General features: G+C 37.6%; 1 protein-coding gene across 3 annotated transcripts in view; it reads left to right on the plus strand.

Moving 5' to 3' along the window:
- The window catches only part of LOC120767907 (disintegrin and metalloproteinase domain-containing protein 10), a 343,549-nt gene that overhangs the window by 227,279 nt on the left and 102,376 nt on the right, over window positions 1–13,894 (plus strand). The window lies entirely within an intron of this gene.

Here is a 13,894-nt window from a genome sequence, read left to right on the forward strand (position 1 = left end):
ATGTATATTATTGCCAGATACGAGCTCTGTAGTGTTTAAATATAGCCTCGAAATTCAAAAGACAAAAATGCGGAAGGGAGGTATGTGACAACCTAATATTAAGATCCACCACTGGAAAACAGTTTACATATTTTTAAGGCATATTGTTTTATATAAGATTACGTTGATTTTTAAGATAATTTTCTATAATTATATAAATATTTAAACAAATTATATTTATACTGAAATTTAGAATAAAAAGTTTCTATGATTTCTTCTTTCAACTTTTTTTTTAAGAATTTTGGGTTTGATTGTAACCCATTTCGGATCCAACTTTTGTTTCTATCGGTACTGTTTCGAGACGGTACTGTTTCGAGACGGTTCCATGAATACACAAATTTTTTTTGCCTGATATTTTGTAAAAGTTGCCTACTGTGAACCCTTTAGAAATAGCATTACCTGGCATAACTTTCCGTTTTCAAATCGTTTGCCATGTTCTGTAAATCGTTCTATTTCCGTTCTCTCGAACATCAGCAAATCGATTTCTCGCCCTGTTTTGAAAATTGGAATCTTTATATTCTTCACGTTTAATATTCGGCAAATTCCGCGGATTTGCATGCAGATTCGGCACGGAATTTCACAAATGCCGAAATAGTGATTGTTGCAGAAAGAAGAAGGATCTAGTCCCATTGCTAAATGCTGAGGGCCACACCAGAGATAATAGCAAATTTATTGCGATGGATACTCTTTAGTCTTAACCAACGCCAAACCGACTTTTTAGATCTTCTTTAACGCGCTTCACGTTGCTAAGCGCCTTTGTATGTTGTTAGTTGAATCTTTGTTCTGGTGATCATGGGTCGTTTCTTTATGGATTTAGTAAGATGGTTCGTTACCAAAAGCAGAATCTCCCAGTAGCCAAGACCCTCCATTACCTGCTTTATACTGCGAAAGATAATACTTTTGAGCTGGTCGTACTAAATACGAAAACATCATAGTTTGCGTCGAGGCGTGTTGTGTAAACTGCTCATATTGTCATATCAGAATGACATACCTTTAAATCGATGGCAATACATTTAGAGGTTCATCAGGGCTGCAGACTTGTTTTTCGGGAATTCTTTCCTGATCTTTGAAACTTGATTTAAAAAGGTCACAAAATATTTTCAAAAATATTAAGTATTTCTGTTACTATTTTTGATACATGCAGTATATTTCAAGCTGAGGTCTTTGCTATTGCCGCAGAAACAGGGTAGAGGTGGAAACTGTTGCCAGAAGCAAGCAACTTCTCTTCTACTGGTTGCCAGGTCAAAGGCATCGAGGGCAATGAAATAGCCAATGAGATTGCCAAGAATGGTGTACGGCTAACACCCGAAAACGCGACATACAAGGAGCTTTCTAAAGTAAACAGGACTTTCTGAATCCAGCGCCCCCTGGTGGCGCCATCTATATGTCGACTGGTACGTTAGAATCTGCTATCTCGATCGATTGGCCAGTGAGAATTGCATGACATTTCATTGTTTGGAAGTGAAGTTATTGCGTTTTAAGTGTCAGTATGTTTGTGTTATCGGTGCGAAAATGAGCTTCGAACAAAGAGCCAAATTTTAATTTTAAATTTTGTTTTAAAACTGGTGAAACTTTTACCGAAAGGTCTCAATTGATGAAACAAGTTTATGGCGATGATTGCCTATCCCGTCGCAGAGTGCACGAGTGGTTTCAACGTTTTCAAAGTGGTCGTGAGGACATAAATGACGATCAACAAGTGGGCCATTCAAAATCCGTGATCACCGGAAATTCCATCGAAACTGTACGTGAATTCATCAAAAATCAGCCGAAATCATCAGTGAAATTCATGGAAATTGAAATGAACATCTCCAAAACTTCGATTTATGGCATTTTGACCGAATATTTGGGCTTACGAGAGATGTGTGCACGGTTTGTTCCGCACAAATTGGCTGACGACCAAAAATTGCTCAGAATCCAACAATCGATCGACGCTTGTGACCGATTATTTGACCAAAAATCACATTTTAACATTTAACTACTCCCCGTATTCACCTGACATGGCACCGTGCAACTTCTTGCTTTTTGGGAAAATGCATTTGCTAATGAAAGAAAAGCGTTATGCAGACGTAGGGGCCATTCAAAAGCCTTGCACCGGCCATACCGGCCAAAGAGATAAAACACTCGTTCGGCGGCATTTAGACCGTGAAAACAGCTGTATAGAAGCAGAAAGAGACTATTTTCAATAAAATAAATTGATTTTGCCGAAAAAAACATTCGTTCTGTTTTTTTTTTAATTCCTGTTTACCTTGAAACGTACCTTGAACATTGAGAAAGCATACATTGTCTGAAAGACGATCTAGACAGAAGCATGGTAAAGAAAATCAAAACCCGATAGAACGAGGTATTTGAGCGCAAAATTGCAAAAGTCATGTGTAAACAGTAGAACGAAATTACACAAAATTGCTATTGGGTTTCGATAGAAGAAACTGTGAGAATATGATCGACATAGTACTAACTGGTGGCTGTCGGTTGGCGAATGGGGCTGACAGACGGAGAAGACTCTAGAGACTCTCAGAGAAACAGTGGAGCATCCCTTGCGCTCTTGTCCAGCATTTGCAAGACTGTTGCAAGCTTCTAGATCCCCAAGGTGTGATACATTGAAAGAGGTATCCTAAAGGATGACTACTCCTCATGGAACTAGTAACTGCAACAAATCTGATATTGCAAGGGACTAAAACTGGTCTATGCGTGGCTCATTGGCCTACCAGACTAACCTAACCTAATCTAAACTTGCAAATGATGCATTCAAAAATAATTGAATTAACAATAATATTTTGAATTAAATCTCAAAATCATAAATATTTTAAGAATTTCTATTTTTCTTACTTGTTAGAAACCTCAGTGGTAACATATATACATTCAGGTTTTTATTTTCTAGATTGAGTTACCCTTTTAAATATTTACTCCCCAAGACTAACGATTTTAATGCCTCAAGGCAAACAACAACAATACAGACAGCGTAGCGGTGCTTTCTTCCGATTAACGCAACTGTTCTGCCAAACCACTAATCAATACGTAGCCACTTAGACATTCTCTTTAAGACTGCAAGACAAGGAAAAGTTTGTACTTAAATCTTCCACAAATCCACACAAGCTCTTTAGACGTCTACTTAAGCAAAGTTAAAGGCGCAACATTTTGCTTTTTCTGTTCTTACTTTTGTTGTTGTTATTTTATTTTTGTCTGTTTGCCGGAAGAGCTAGCATAGAACGTTGCCTTTTTGGGGTAAACACACACACTCACAAATACGCAAACACAAGCAGAAACGTGAAGACATCATAAAAGTGCGCCTAAATGCGCCGAAAAGCATGCTACAAAAAGTCAATATCTACGTAGCGCCAGCTGACATTCGTGCCACGCCGCTTTTTAAGCCGAAAGCACATGCACAAACGCAACAACGAGGAGAAAACAAAAACAACAACCAAAAATAAGTGGAACAGTTGAAAACAACAACAACAAAAACAGAGAAAAAGCATATTCCAAAAGGCACATGTGTGCAAGTCTGTGGAAATAAAAGCGAAATATAAATGCAACACATTACACACGCGCCGGCGTGTGGGGCTGGGGAGGGAGTGCGCAAGTGGATCAGGCCACAGTAGTTTGGTGGTGCATTTACGTGCATAATCTATAGTACTTTCGCGTTAATTGTTGTTGTTTTCGTTTGGTGTTTTTTCTTGGCGTTTTTGCGCTGCACCAAGTTGCCGCTGTTGCTGTTTGCCTTGTCTGCTGACACTGCCACTGTCACTTGCAACAAGCACAAGAGCACGCGTGCGGCATGTATTTGTTGCATCGAAGTGCACTTGTGCGCTACTATACATTTCCACTCAGGAGCGTCAATGTTGAAAACTGCAACTGAAACTAAAACGGAAACTAGGTCAGTGTGCGTCTGACTTTGTTGTAAGCAGCGCGCGCCCAGTGTTGCATGCACTGTACGTAAGAGGTCGTTGATTATACTCAGCGCGCCCAAATACACACATACGCACACATACATACATGCAGCGCTTGTAAATACCGTTTTAAGTTTGAGCTCACAGTTTTCCGAGCCAAAAGTACGGGCAGCACACCCACACCAACGTCGGTGTGGAGCAGCGCGTCGTGTGTGGCGAATTTTATAGGAAATTACAAATCCAACTGCCTTCAACTCGTTTAAATTTCTGCCGTTCGCTCAACTGTAATTGTAAATATTTGCTTTCAGAAAAATATCATTGCTCAAATTGCATTCTAATTGTTATTACATTAAGTGCAAAGTTTCTACAAAATTTACGAGCATTCATCTGCGCCACACGAAGTGGCATGCAATGCCACATTTTTGTTGCACGAATTTTGTGCAAATATTCAATTTTCGCCTCAAATCACACAGATATGCACTTAATTTACTGTCGTTTGTTGTGGGCAGACACATTTTTGTTTTTGCTTTTGTTGTACCCAAATCTAATAAACGACGCCGGACTAGCTGTGTGGTGCTATTGCTGCAGTCCTTGTACTTTGGCTTCTGCTTTTGCCGCAAATAAATTATTTTTTTCTGTAGTTAGTTTTCCAAAATGTGTTTGTATGTATGTGTGTGTCTCTATGCAATTTGCTGCTGCAATTTAACCATTTTATGTTTTCAACTTCGTCACTTTTTCCCCCGCCTATCTATTTGCTAATTGTCTGCTGTGGTCTGCGGTAATTTGCTAACAAATACAGATGAGAGTACGGGCCTACACACACATTTGCATGCCCCACAGAATACCGGAAGTGGTTATGCTGGTTGGTTTGTTTTATCAGCAACGAAAAATAATTACTTGAAAGGACTACTTAGGCATTTTGCTTACTTTGCGTACATATTTCGATTTAAAATTTTACATATGCATATGCATTAGGGTGCTTCAAAAAAATTTTTTGGAATTTTTTCAACTTTTACCCCATCAAATGCTAGTGATTGACAAATAAAAAATCCTCCCTCAAGCCAGGCGCTGTAGCTTAACTCTAAGGAGTCGCTATTTTTTTTTTATGTTCCCATAGATTTAACATAGGAATTTTCGTTTTTCATTCAAACTAAAATTTTACTAACTAATATTCGTTTCTCAAAAATAAACATCACATATTCAGAAAGTTCACTTTTCAAACTGGATGAAATGGCAGCCGTTGAATCTCTTCTTGCTTTTCCTCCCAAATACGACAACTTTGTCAGAAATGAGCCTCATCGAGGTACAAAATTTGGCTCGAAAATGTTAGATCTTCCTATATTTTGCATAAGTTTTATTTTGTACGCTTTCAATTTAAGCTCTCAACAAGCGCCAAGTCGTTCCATACCTCAGTCCAAATTGCTGCGAACGACGCCGAATCGACTCTCAACCGTCTTCGTTCGCGCTCTCCGTTTCGGTTGCTATAAGTTTTTCACTGCGTGCTGAACGTCGGTCGAATATTTTCTAATAATGAATGCTGGGGCTCAATATGGGTAAAGGTGTTGGGAATACATGTGCTATGTTGATCATAAGTTGAGCGAAGCTTGCGAAATATATTCTTTACAGAACGTGAATTTTTGTAAGAAAGCTTAACGATTAGTAAACGTTGTTCAGACGTAAGTCCTTCCATAATGAAATGTCAAACAATACTGAATAAAACTAACATGAAAAAAGTACATCTACCTGAATCTACAAAAATTGTCAGTAGTAAATCTGTTGCCAATCATTTTGCTCCCAATTTTGGTATTTTTTCGCGCAGAGAAGACGTACAGTCTTAATTTTTTTCCATATAAATCCACATTTCTAAGCCGTCTACGTACGGTTTCGACACTTAAATCCAATTGGTCAAAGGTTTGCATCTCCGCTTTTATAGAAAGTGTACTCTTAAAGCGGTCGCTGCATCTTATCGGCCGTAGTAAGTTGTCTGTTCTCTCAGTTGACTTTTGAGTACAACCTGCATTCGTTTTTACGCGCCGAAACATCACTATTCTCTTCTTTTTTTTGAAGACGATCAATAGTTGAGTGGCTACAGTAAATTATAGCTGATATTTGCCGAGAAAATCCTTTTCTTTATTTTATACATACTGACTTAAAACAAATCTATAGTACTAGAAGGCTGGCAGTTGAAAAATATCTGGGAAGGGTTGCCATCTTTTTTGTGAAGCGAACATTTAAGTTAATTATTAAAAACCCGTAAAGTACTTATTGAAGCTTCCTACTTATCCAAGTCAGTATGTCCATCTGTCTATATAGACGCCAACAAGTCCCTCAGTTTTCGCGATTTCCATTTGAAATTTTGCACACGTACTTTTCTCTATAAGAAGCTGCTCATTTGTCGGAACCAATATCGGACTATAGAATATATGTAGCTTTCATCAAACTGAACAATCGAATACTAGTGCTAGTATTGAAATCTTTTTATTTGACGGTATTTGTAAAGTTTTTTGGATCAAATCACTATAACATATAGTTACCAGAAAAATTTAGCAATTCAAATGAAGTATTTTTGAAGATGTGAAGGTGAGAAGTCGATTTCCACAAGCTTCTTTTGAGGTGAGTTTTTCACCAGCAAAATTATTCGTCATAGACCGGAACCATGCCGACATAAAAGTTGAATGTATTGGAATTTCTGCGTAGATTCTGGCGAGCCACTATCATGTGTGCAGTCGGACATTGTACTAATAGAACATAATCCCTGTAAATCGCGTCATTCCGAATCCCTGACCATCAATCCTGGCTGACCACCGTGCAATCCGGCTAATCACGCTCCGACTACGACCGTTTTCTTTAAACGTTTCCGTAAGCGATTCATCACTAGTAATTACCCACATACTTCAGAAACGGATCAGTTTCGTTCAGATTCAGCAGCGTTTCACGGATGGAATTCAGGTTTTTTTTGTATCCAGCCTTATTTAAATGATTCCGTACATTTTTTGGGCAAAGTTTGATAATGGTCCAGTACGAAATGAGCACTTAGCTTCTTTGCTAAAAGTCTAATTTAACACCCTGTGATCGCAATTATTCCATAACCATAACATTTGAGCTCCATATATTCGTGATTGTTTGAGTTTCATTGAATCCGTGTATTACACATGAAGCTTTCACCATGTCGCATGAGATAAATAAGCTTTGTCGCAGCTTTAATTTTTTCATCTAGTAGCCTAAGTACTTTTCAGTGCTTAAGGGGCATGGTGTAACAGCCTTTTAAAAAAACTGTATGAGTTGTTCCGAACGGTGTATTTATACATATTTTAAGAATATAGTCTACGATTCCTTAGAAAACTCGATTTCCGTCGATGTTAAAAATGGTCTTCCGCTATTGCAGTGGTTCCGGCACTCTCCGTATATGAAGTCCTACTATATCCTATATCCATCCATTCAGTGACCTATTCTAGATTAAAAATAAATAATTGACAAAAACGCTGCTTTTAAAACAAATCGAGTTTTACCCATTTTACCCATTAAAACTTCTAACTAAAAAATAGTTCAAATATGAATTTTCGCACCACGTGCGGGCTTAAACGTTAAAGTTTCCCCAAACCCATTGAAACAATTTTCGTTGTTTTTATACTCTCGTCTTTAGTAATAATACATTTTTTTGTGGTTTTTGGAATTGATATAATTTATTTGATTTTTTCTTCCCTGGAGAACGGCTATAAGGTCCTTGTGACTCAAAATTTTTAAAATTAATCGCGTATTTTTGAAGCACTTCAAATTCCGTTAATGTACATTTTTTTAATCTTCCAACCAGTTGCTACAGAGTCTAGTAGTTTTATTCATCTGACGGTTGTACGGATCGCCTAAAACTAATCGATATAGATATAGGGTTTTATATATGTATACTATATCTTCTTCTTCTTAATTGGCGGAGACACCGCTTACGCGATTATAGCCGAGTTAACAACAGCGCGCCAGTCGTTTCTTCTTTTCGCTACGTGGCGCCAATTGGATATTCCAAGCGTAGCCAGGTCCTTCTCCATCTGGTTCTTCCAACGGAGTGGAAGTCTTCCTCTTTCTCTGCTTCCCCGACGGGTAAGCGTCGAATACTTTCAGAGCTGGAGCTGGAGCTGGAGATATACTATATATAATATAAATAATCAAGATGACGGAAAAAATGAAATCCGGTTGACTGTCTGTATGGCCGTCCGTCCCTGCAAGCTGTCTTCTTGAATAAACTTGGATGCAGGTTTCTTAGTGCAAAAAAAAGTTCGAGTTCGTGGATGGGCGTAATCGAAAACATATAAAGTGCCATAACTTAACACTAAATTGAGATATAAAACTGTAATTTAATACAGAGCATCTTAGTAATAAGGGGCACTTGAGGAAATTTTTTTGAAAAAGTGGGCGTAGCTCCGCCCTCTAACAACTTTAATATATGTATATTAGGGTGATTCAAAATTTTTTTTTTTTTTTTTTCAATTGGTACTCGCAAAAATAGGTTCCTAGACACCTCTAAGAAAGCCTCTCCAAATATGAGTTTTTAATTGTAACGGGAAGGTCCTCCGCCTAACGGTAATTCGGTTGAAATAAGTAAGCATAACTCACCTCTTGTTGAGCACAGTTTAGATTGTTTAGGTTTTGGTGTTAAAGCTTCTATTAATTTAGTTTTTGCCATCTTCTACCACTGTGTCGCTGCTTTGGCTGTGAAATGACAATTATTTTATTTGAAATTTAAATTGTCACTGTTTTTCATTCAAATCACCCAATTTCTTTGTTTCGTTGTGGCTTTTTAGATAAAATTTGCGAAACTGTCATTTGAGAAAGATTTTAATGTGATTTATGAGTTTAACGGCAGTTATGTCTTTTGTTTTCGCATTCAGTGTTATATAATTTTATACAATTTCGGCTTGATGGCAAAATCACAATGAATTGAAAGCTAATTTCGATTTCTTGCAATATCTAGCGACTAACAGCGCAATTTGCACAGTTGTTGCAAGTGGCAATTCATTCAAATCGTATTATTTTTGCTTTTTCCTTTTGTCATAATCGCCGCTGTCATCATTGATTGTGCGAATTTCATAATCAAAAAGTATGTCACAAAGTGAAATGAAAATTTCTATATGCTGTCAAAAATATGCCTGCATTCAAGCTGCGGCATTTGACAGTTGCTACCAACACACACACACACACACATTTACTAGCACTTTTATTATCTGCCATTACGAATGGGTCACTGCTAGCAGCTCTACACACACATCTACAACCACTTTCACTCGGTTCAAACGATGTAAATGCCAACGCTGGCCACTTCGGCCATGCTTGCTGCGGTTCGCTGCTTAATATGCATAATATTTGGGTTAAGTGGGTTATGCGGGTCAGTGGCGCAATAAAAACTATAAGATACACTTAAATAATATAAAACAACTATTTGAATTCTACAGAAGTTTCTTGCTAACAGGGAACGACCGCAAAAGCAAAGTGCGCCAAATTAGAAATGAAAGTACGGAGCGGGTGCAACAAGTCTATAATCGGAAGGATGAAAACACAAGCACACTGCAGAAATTAAATGCATGCAACATTAAGTTGCCGTTAGGCTTTTTGGTTAGTATTTAGGTATATAATGTAATATGTACACTCGGCGAAAAAGAAACCCACACAGTCGAAAATTTTCTAATATTCTTATTTTGAACTGTCACTATTTGCTCAAAATTCACCATTTGTCTTATTTGGCTGTTTTGTCATGTGACTACATTATTTTACCTTTATTGTTAAAACCGTTAGCGTCCGCACATGTTTATTACAGAACTTGCGGTATTTTCTTTTGAATAAGTTGTGAAAACAAGTAAAGTTAATAATGGTGGGGTCAACAAAAAAGAAAAGGTCAAATAACTCGTGAAATGGGCATAAGGGATTGGAACGTGCGTATTATAGTTAAAAATTATATGTACGTATTTTAATTGATTAGCTCGAAAAAAGGGCAGTGGACGTCCGAAAACAGTAAAACCTCGTCAAGAACGACAAATTAAACGGATGTGCATTAGTGATCGTTTTCAATATGCTGGAACAATCAATGCAACTTTTTATGAAACCACTGAGGTTAAATTAACTACAAGTTTTATGCAAAATATGCTGAATAATCTTGGAATTCGACCGCGACGTCCAGCAAAAAAGCCACTTCTCAATACGCGAATGAAGAAACAGCGACTAGAGCGGGCAAAATAACACAAAACTTGGACTACATTAGATTGGGGATATGTTATTTTTTCTGATGAATCGAAATTTAATTTGTTGAAAACCGACGGAAATGCCACCGGGCGTCGTAGGAAAGCGGAGCGTTTTTTGGAAAACTGTGTTTGGCCCACCGGAAAGCATTCGCCTTATTTAATGGTGTGGGTGGTGGTGTAACCAAGTTTGGTGTTGGACCGCTAAATATTCTAAAAAGATCTGTGAATGCCGAAATATAAATTGGAATTTTGAGAGAAGGCGTTTTGCCAACTATTGAACAGCAGCTGTCCGAACACGCCCAAAAAGTTTATTTTCAGGGTATTTCAGCCCCTTTTCATAGAGCCAAAGCGGTAACCAATAAACCAGTAAAAATATTGAAATAGATTTTTTAATAATTTATTACAAACACTTACAGGTTTCAAAACAAAAAGATTTTTATGGAATAGGGTCTCTCACGTGGCCAGGAAACAGTCCAGATCTCAATCCAATTGAGAACTGCTGGCATTACTTGGACAAAATGATGGGCAAAATGATAAGAGAAAAGCGTCCAAAAAGTCTAAAAGAAATAGAAAACATTACTGAAGCGAAGCTGTGAAGAAATCAATAAACATTATCTTCAACGCTTTTTTGAATCGATGCCTAAACAAATATCAGAGGTTATTAGGAAGAGGGGTAGTTCTACAAAATACTAATAATTTTTTTTATTTTTTTATACAAAATATATTATTTTGATTCGTTATGTATTCTAATGCTAAATAAAAATCGTATAAAACATAAAATATGTAAATAACTTGTTCAAAAATTACATTATTGTAAAGTTGAAATTTACTTCTGTGGTTTGTTATATGTGTGTTTTCACATTTTTTCACTATAACAAGTGTTAAACTATAAGTTTTTTATATAAAAATGCTAGAAACATAAACTAAATAAAAGTGGTTGACCCTCAAAGAAAAATGTTTAACTTAGAATAATACGAATCCAAGTTTTGCGCTATATAAAAGCACTCTGCAGAGTGCGTGGGTTTTTTTTCGCCGAGTGTATGTATGTATGTATATGTAGTTGGCAGTATCATAATTTGAATTTACAGTACACGCCAAATAAACACCAGAATTCACAAGCTTGAACATTTGCTCTAGTTAAAGGCGGCACCACGCAACTACTTTTATAGTTAAAAAGCAGCTTGAAAGTTACAAGCCATTATGGCACCCTTCACAGGTGCATTTCTTATAGCATCGAAGGGTATAAAAATATTTTCATCTTGACCTTGATCGATCAGTTTCCCCTCGTAGAAGCACTTTTCACAAGCCTCTTTTGAGTTACACCAACAAGGGCAGTCGCCATGAACAGGAAAAGGTGGTAATCACTTGGCGCTATGTCCGGGCTATATGGTGGATGCGATAAAACCTCCCATCCAAGCTCCCATAGCTTCTAGTCATCAACGAAGTGTATGGTCTGGCATTGTTCTGGTGGAACACTACACCCTTCCTGTTGGCAAATTCTGGACGCTTCTGGTCAATCGTCTGCTTCAAGCGGTCCAGTTGTTCGCAGTAGATGGTAGAATTAAGCGGCTGGCCATATGGGAACAGCTCATAGTGGATGATTCGCTTCCAATCCCACCGAACAGATCAATCTCAGCATGGCCACTGTTTGGGACGATTCACCGGCCTTCGACTATGACCGTTTTCGCTTGATGTTGTCGTTTGTGATCCATTTTTCGTCGCCAGTCACCATCCGCTTCAAAAATGAGTCGAGTTCGTTCCGTTTCAGCAGCACATTGCAGTCGTTGATTCGGTCCAGAAGGTTTTTTTTCGTCAAATCATACGGCACCCAAACTTCAAGCTTTTTTGTGTATCCAGCCTTCTGCAGATGGTTTAAAATGGTTTGCTGACTAACTTCCATCTTCTGGGCGATGTCATGAGACGCCACATGCCGGTCTAACTCGATGTTTTCTATGATTTGATCGGTATTTGTCGTCACAGGTCTTCGACCGGCTGGTTTATCCATGGTGTTGTTTTCACCCGCTCTGAATCGTCGAAACCATTCCTACGCAGTTCGAAGTGATAGAGTACCATCCCCCAAAACAGCATTAATCTCACGGCACGTTTCTCTAGCGGATTTGCCTTAAATGAGGGGACGTCTATAACTGTTGAACGCAATATCCAAACTAATCATGCATAGCGTCGTTTTGTAGGTTATGTCCAGACCTTTCAAAGATGAATAGTATTGCCAGACACGAGCCCTGTAGCGCTTTATATATAGCCGCGAAGTTCAAAAGACAAAAAGGCGGAAGGGAGGACAACCTAATATAGGGTCTTTGACGTTCACTTCGAGGTTCTCCAAATTTACTTATATTTATGATATATTTTTTTTAGATCTTATAACCGTAATTCGCCACCTCACTTGTTGAAAATATTTGATGCGCAATGAATCAACTAGACAGGTTAATGATTTAGAAAAAATGCTCGAAACAGAAAAGCCAACCAGATGTAAAATATTTCCCCCCTCTACATCAGCAAAAAGTCCCCACGCCATAGAAAAAGTTATAAAAACAAACAATTAGCTCGTAATTTCTCTTATTGTTCGAAAGAGGTTTAAAGGATGACAAAATTTTTTGTTTGTAAAATCCGCATATTCTTTGTTGTGTTTTCTTGCCAATATTATGCTTAGAAATTCTTATTCTTTGTCTTTGTTGTTGCTTTTTGGGTTAATTTGCCATAACTATATTAAGAACCGTCGAAAAAGGTGCTTTATTATTTTATGTTTTCCTTCATTTGCCATCGGAAATTCTTTGGCTGTCGCCCATTTTCATTCGCTCAGAGCTGGTTTCCCTGCCATAACATTTCTTTCAAATGAATTACACGTTAATGATTACGAGTCATAACTTTAACGACTGCAATAATATTGTTATTATTATTAAAAGACTTAAAGGCCTAAGCTTGCTTGAACGGAAATGAAACAAATGAATTCGTTAATAATTTATTTCGTTTATGTAAACATTTAGCTGCAAGATAATTTTCATATACAGGGTGCATCAACTTAAATGACAGTATATAGATAAGCATTTAATAACACTGAAAACAAAAAAATCGTATTTTAAGATAATTTTTGATAGTTGGAGCCCTAATAATTAGGTTTATAACACTCTGTGGTAATCGGAGACCCAGGTATATATAACAGATCGATTAAAAAGCCTCCGACATGACTCATAGATGGCGATACTAGAATTAAAACCATATCAGCCCTCATTTTCAAAAGACGTGTGTATAAATTTGACAGATGTCGGATCGTTACTGTGTAAATTATATCTTTTTGAGTGAATCAACTTGGATTATTGTAAAAAAAGGATAAAAAAAAATTTCGGGTTTTAATAAAGTATTGATTTTAAAGGGGAAAAGTTAAGTAGTTCGTGATAGCACGCACCCCAAAGGTATCAACGGAACGTGCACATAATATCAATCAGTAATTTGTATTTGAATATGAGAGAGCTCTGTGCATAGTGGGTGCGTCCGAGCTGACTTTTAACCAAAAACAACGACGAGTTGATGATAGGGGGCAGTGTTGGGAGATGTTCAAGCGTAATAAACCCGAGTTCTTGTGCGGATATGTGACAGTGAATGAAACATGGTTCCATCATTTTACTCCACAGACCATTCGACAGTCAACCGTTTGTACTACACACATTGAATCTGCTCCAAAGAGTGGAAAGACGCAAAATTTGGGTGGCAAAGTCATGGCATTAGAATATT

The sequence above is a fragment of the Bactrocera tryoni genome, chromosome 2 (assembly GCF_016617805.1).
Source record: "Bactrocera tryoni isolate S06 chromosome 2, CSIRO_BtryS06_freeze2, whole genome shotgun sequence".
Lineage (NCBI taxonomy): Eukaryota > Metazoa > Arthropoda > Insecta > Diptera > Tephritidae > Bactrocera > Bactrocera tryoni.